Genomic DNA, 6,934 nt, shown 5'->3' with positions numbered 1-6,934 from the left:
TTCCGCTATTGTGATTGTGCTATTTCCGTCTGAGTTTTGGATAGTTTGACTTTTAATGATTTGACTGTATATTACTGATTCATATAGATTTTATCTGAATTGGTGGGGCAGTCGAAGGTGTAATGTGCAGTAAATGTTCCAGTGAATCATTGGAAGTATGTGGACAAACTGCATGTTTCAGGTGGAACATTAAACTCTGACTTAAGCACATACAGAAATGCAACTTCCTCACTACATTCACACTGCAGACCTTTAGCGAGATTTTGGGCTGGTTGAATATGGATTCATCTGATGATTGCACCTCAAATTCTAAGTGGCTGGGAACTTCATAATTTTGAAGCTTGCTGGATATTGGATGTGGATATTGGGCTGCGTAGCAGGCATTGTGCAAAATTAAAACAGTTTTCATTTATAAAGCACCTCTGACATAGTTAGGCATCCCAAAGCACTTTATCAAGCAAATTTTGACTCCAAACCATGTCAGACATTGAGACAGGAGATCAAAGGCGTGGTCAAAGAGGTTGGTTCTATGATGTGTCTTAAAGGAGGAGAGAGATGCTGAAGGAATTCCAGAGGTTTGGGTCCAGGCAGCTGCCTATGGTGGACCACTGAAAATCGAAGATGAATTAGAGCAATGCGGTGACTCTTACTGGAAATACATTTGGTGGACGCGAAAGATCCCAAGATGCACTATTTGAAGAAGATTGTTTTTGAAGGGAGCCTTTTCCTCTGGCTAATATTTATCATTCAACCAACATCACCAAAACAGATTATCTGATCATTATCACAAAAAGTTTTACATTGGCTGTAAAGGGATTTGGGACACTGAAAACTGCTATATAAATCGAGTTCTTTTCTTTCGCATGTGAATGTTGGTTCAGGCCAGGTTGAGATTCAACTCTGATGGCAACAAAGAAAAAAAGTTGATAATGAAGCCTGGATTTTCCCTTATTCAAAATTCAGTGGGTGAATATTCTGTGGTGTTTCATACTAAGTCATATTGATGATACAGGGCTCAGATTTGATATCTGCTCTACACAGGGATGGACAAATGGCAGTTGCAGTGGCATTAAGGGAACCGGTGTGCTATTGGTCCCAGCTGCCCCTGCCATGTAAAAATCTGCCAGAGTTTAAAGCATCATACAGCACAGAATAAAGCCTTGTTGTGCCTGCTGACATTTTGAAATAACTATTCACCTAGTTTCATTACCCTACTCTTTCCCCATATCCTGAAGTGTATATTTCCAATTTTATTTTTTACAAGTTATTGAACCCATTTCCACCACCTGCTCAAGTAATGCATCAGTACAATAGTTGGAAGATCTAGCTCCCAGTCGCTATACACATTTGACTTGACAGCCATCCGTCTCATGAGACAATGGTTTTCATCATGATAGTCAATTCTGCGTTAAACATTGCCTGGTGTAGCTCAGAAGTCCCACTCTGTGGCAGTCTCTGCCGCATTTGTGGCAGAGAGAGACATTGGGCTAAGAAGGTGTAGGATTCATTGGCTTCTGTTTGTTCTGGGCCTACTTATCAGTTAGCCATGCTTTCCATTTTGCCTTGCCTCTTCCAGTACCCTTTCAAACAGTCAGCCTCCAGAAGTCACAGCTGTCAGCAACTGTCTGCCAGTTGTCAGTATTAATGGGCGGAATCATCCCACATTTGCACTAAGTGCGGTAGTGGGCAGGTTAAGCGTTGTTTTACCCATCAGCTGCAATGGCGGCTTCTCACGCCGTATCATCCCAGACCCGCTGCATTAATTATGCATTCCCAGGAAACATGCCATTTCCATGGTGGGCTTTCATTCACCCGCCACACCATCACTTTGACCCTTCTTCACACTGGGCGTCATATTTAAAGTGTAGCCATGCGCACACCTCTCAGTGCTTCCAGGACTGCTGCACAGAAGACATGGCCCCGAAAGGCAAAAAGACTGCAGCCCCCAGGTTCAATGATGCACCCCTCAAGTGCCTTTTGGATGCCATGGAGGCCTGCCGTGATGGCCTCTACCCCCACTCTGGCTGCAAGATGGGCAACAACATCACCAATCCAGCTTGGGTGGCAGTGGTGGTCAGCGCCAACACCCTGCAAAAGAGGACAGCCACCCAGTGCCGCAAGAGGATAAATGTTCTCCTTTGTTTCACCAGGGTAAGTCACTCTTCACACTCAACCACACACACTCAAACCCATCACACATCCACAGGGCCCTCACACACTGCCAGTTCAAGGGACATCACCATTCACTCTCTCTCACCTTCATTGTCCTCATCCCATCCATGGAATCACTCACCACCCACACATGCCAGGCATACTTACCATCTGGCCTGGCAGGCATCCTCTTACACTCTTTCCATCTCTATTCATGCAGGACAAGCTGGCACATAAAAGGGAGAGGTCGCAGATTGGTGGAGAAATGCCTGATATCAAGGTCCTGACAGACTTTGAAAACAGAACCATCCAGCTAGCCAGCGAGGAACTGGACCATTCCTGTGCTGATAGTGAGGTCGGTGGTGCTCTACAAAGTGAGAATCCAGCAGTGCAGCATCCGTCAGACAACCATGCCGTGAGTGATATGTCCTGCTTCACAGGCCACTGCCATGCACTAATTATCTCCCCTTGCTTTCGCAGGCACATCTGCCAAACAGCTGACAGAGTCCACGACCCAGGGCCTCCAATCAAGCCCCGAAGAAACCTCTGAAGAGGAATCTGGAGGCTCCCTCCTTGAAGTCCTGTCATGGCTCTCATCCACACCCTCCACCAGCGCAGAGACACACACCTCAGTGGGACCTAGCTTTAGAGTAGCCTCGGGATCACAATCTGGTGAGCACATCGCACTGTCTGATCCACAGCAGGCGGAGGCAGGGACTTCCCAGGTCCCCGGCACTCGGGGGATTGCTGGAGGCCAGAAATCTGCTGAGTCCGAGTCAGGTGACGAGCCTCTGGACTCGGTCATGTCACAATTGCTGGAGCTGCAAAGGCAAGCTCGGGAACATCAGGAAAGGATATTTGCTGCACTCCTCAGATTGCAAAGCACGATGGAGGAGCCCATCCGCCTTCAGGCTGAGGTGACAGCGCCGATATGCCAATGCACTGAGGTCAACACTGACAGGATGGCGGCCGCCGTGGAGACCATGGCCCAGGATGTCGGTCCTGCACTGCTGCATGGGCTAAACTCCATCACCAAAGCCATAATTGGTCTTCAACAGTGTGCACGTGAGAGGGGTGCCGGGCAGCTCAATCTCACTCCAGCTACCTCTTCTCCTCTTGGACTCAGCCAAGGGCCATTGGGCACATAGGGAGGAGGGTCAGCAGGTGTACCTCCCAGGGCCATCCGTCCAGGTGACTCGGAGTGGCAGGCCCATCCAAATCCACTCTTCCTGTAACCTCAGCAGCTCCAGCTCCAGAGGCCGAGGAGGGCCACACAACAGGACCCCAAAAGCAGGCCGGGGCCCTCCAGTTCTCAGCCCTCCAGCGGATGCCTGCCAAGGCCATCACAAAAAGGGTGTAGCAGTCAGCAGGCTGCCTCCGTCTCCGCTGTGGACGTCTGGGGATCACTAAGACATAGCGGCAGGGTTAGGAAAGTTAAGAAGATGTAGTTGCACAGCCTGGGCTTGTACACAATGTTCACTGTTGTAAATAAATTCCCAAGAATGTCTCCCTGCTGATGGCAGCTTGTTCTGATGAGCAGTGTTCATGTCACTCAGATGTGAAATCTTCATGCACAAGATAAAGGCAAGTGGCTCAGTCCAGGGTCTCTTCTCTATGCTTTGTGCAGCCTTCAGACCAGAGTAATGGTCCGGCCTCTCACTCCCTGGACATATTAGTGATGCCAGCATCTCGACAGTGCTTGCCATTGCTGCCAGAATGTCGTGAGCAGGCGTCACAAAGTTCTGTCATTCTCTCTGTGCTCTCAGCACCTTTTAAGGTGGGGCTGGCCCCCCCATCTCTTCAGTATCCGTGACCAGTGACGTTGTACCCCTGAAGGGGATAGGTGCTGAAGGCTGACAAAGGATCAAGTGCTTTTAAAGTTTCATGGCTGCGTCTCCATGATATGACCCTGATCGCAGAGCACAAGCGAGCTGCCCTCGGCCAGACAAGAGCCAGACATTCACAGAGGTTATGTGAAGATCTATGGAGTGTCCTCACTGCAATTAAGTGACTATTAGGGTCTCCACTGCGTTTCAATGACAGGAGCATTATAACAGAGGGTATGTGCGCTGCCATAAGCCAGACTGGAGTCAAACACTCGTAGATGCAATGTGAGGATCCATGGTGTCTCCCCATTACATGTCATCATCATCCTCCACAAATCTAGCAACTATGAGGCCATTCCTAGCGTGCATGCCTCATCTGGTGAGTGCGAGAGCCTCATCGCCATCATTGTCACCTTCGAGGGCCCCCTCACCTTCATCACAGTCGACGTCCTTATCGGAGGAGACCTCCAGCTCCTGTATCTCCTTCTCAGCCAGCTCCTCTCCCCATTGCAGCGCCAGGTTGTAAAAGGTGCAGCAGGTGACGATGATGTGTAACACCCTCTGTGGACTATATTGTAGGGCTCCAGCAGACCGGTTTAGGCACCGGAACCACATTTTCAGCATCCGGATGATTTGCTCCACCAAGTTGCAATTTGCAGTATGAGTCTTGTTATACCTTCACTCTGCTGCAGTCTGAGGCAGCCACATCAGCCATGTCCTCTGTGGGTGGCCTTTGTCCCCGAGGAGCCATCCCTGGAGCCTTTGTGGATCCTGGAAGATGTCAGGGAGCTGTGAACGACTGAGGATGTAGGAGTCGTGGACGCTCCCTGAAAACTGTGCGCAGACCTGCAGGATGCATTTGTGGTGGTCGCACACCAACTGTACATTTAGCGAATGGAAGCCCTTGTGGTTGATATATTTGACCTTTTGCTGGGACGGAGGTCTGAGCACCACGTGAGTGCAGTTGATCGCACCCTGTACCTGTGGGAAACCTGGGATCTGGGCAAATCCAATCGCGCTTGAATCCTGGCTTTCTTGGTCCTGGGCGAAATGCACTAAGCTGTTTCCCCTCAACGCCATGGATGTATTTGTGGGTAGAGGCTTGTGATATCTACAGATGTCACTTGTGGAGACTTGAAAGAAGCCACTGGCGTAAAAATTGAGCACCTTGGTTACTTTCACAGCTACTGGCAGTGGATGCCTTCCATGTTCCCGTGGCACCAAATCCTACAGTAGCTGGCAGATGTGACCGATCAGTTCCCTAGACATGCGCAGTCTTCGGGAACACTGGTTGTCAGTCATCTGCAGGAATGAAAGGCGGTGTCTATAGACCCTGGGTCTAGCTAGGTGCCGACCAACGACGGCTTGCTATGGCTCTTCAGCGGCGTGTGCAAGAGCCCCAGCCACATCATCTTCCTGCCACGAGGCATACAGCCAGTTCACCAGGCTCCATGTTCCTGATGATGTACTCCTGCAGGATGAAAGCGAGAGACGTGTGGGTTAGCTTGGGTATACTAAGAACTTCTCTTGGTTAAGTCTGAAGGCCCTTTAATACATCCCGGAGAGTGCTGGACACCAATTGAATGGCCAGAGTTCAGTGTGTTGCATGGCTCCCCGGAGCCCCAACCACCTGACCGATTGGTGGCGCCCTTGCCCATTGAACAGCATGCTGTGCTGTCAGCTCAGGTGCAGACATTCTCCTAACCCACACTGCACTGTTAGCTTGACCCTTAGGGGAGAGTGGTCCAAACTGGGATGATGACATTGCAAGGGGCTGTGAGCACCTCCACCTTGACTGCTACATGGCCAGCTTTAGCAAGGACATTGTACAACATGCCCAGTTGTCCAACTGTTCTACAGTCCACTAAGAAGCTTATTAGTTTGCAGTCTGTGCCTGAGGGGTGAAAGCTCTGGTGCACTTGGTGGCACTTTCATGCCTCTGCATTGCTTGAGTGGGCAGATAAACTAGAAACCCCACTCCGTGCATGTCAATGTGGCTGCATCTGAGCTGTCTCAGCTGCAAAGGAATGGTCACTTTATACAAGATTTCCCCAATGCTCTCCCCCCCCGCCATGCATGTACTTGTGCACTACCTTCAACCACCCCCCAGCCCCCCACCCCACCAATGCACCTCAACCTTGAAGTCCGACAGGCAACCCGGGCGAGCGCGGTGCAATGTTACTGTGCACTCACCTCCGAGCTCCCCTTAAAAGTGCAACCCACCAAGTGCACACCTTACATATGCTGTTGTGAAACACGTTGCTGTGGGCAGATGACCCAGTGTGAGGGGATGATTCTGGCTGGCTGGCCTTATTATGATATGTAGATGTATTACAGTGAGGCCCCCGATGTCCAGTGGAGGGAAATGCAGCCTGTCATCGACGGGCTGAATGGACGTGAAACCAATTTCTGGCCGCCTCACCACATGGCCTCATCATGCCGCCGAGCATGCCCGCCGCCAGCAAGCACAGAAAATTCCACCCAATGTCTGTCATCTTCATATCTCGCGTGCAGCTGTCCTTGTAGTGGAGGTGTGGATGCCCAGGAGGTCATGATCCAGTGGCAAGTTCACTCTACAAATGGTCTTTGGGTGTATGGCTGTCATCCATCTGAAGAACATGGCCAAGCCAGCGCAGACCTTGTTGGGTTAGTAATGACAGTATGCTGACAGAATTAACGTGCTCCAGGCCTTCTGACCTTGTCCTGCCAAGAAATGCCGAGGATAAATCTGAGACAGTGAAGGTGGAAACTGTTCAGCTTTTTATCCTCCATAGCATATGTTGATCAGTTCTCACTCCTGTGGAGGAGTGGACTGAGAATGCAGGTTTGGTAGACTTGAAGTTTGGTGTTTTTAGTCAGGTTGCTGTTGTTCCAAACTTTCTTACTGAAATTTGGATATAATAGCTGCAGCTTTTTCAATGCATGTGTTGATTTCAGCGGTAATTGACAGATTTCTG

The sequence above is a fragment of the Cetorhinus maximus genome, chromosome 11 (genome assembly GCF_964194155.1).
Source record: "Cetorhinus maximus chromosome 11, sCetMax3.hap1.1, whole genome shotgun sequence".
Lineage (NCBI taxonomy): Eukaryota > Metazoa > Chordata > Chondrichthyes > Lamniformes > Cetorhinidae > Cetorhinus > Cetorhinus maximus.
Note: the sequence above shows the minus strand (reverse complement) of the source record.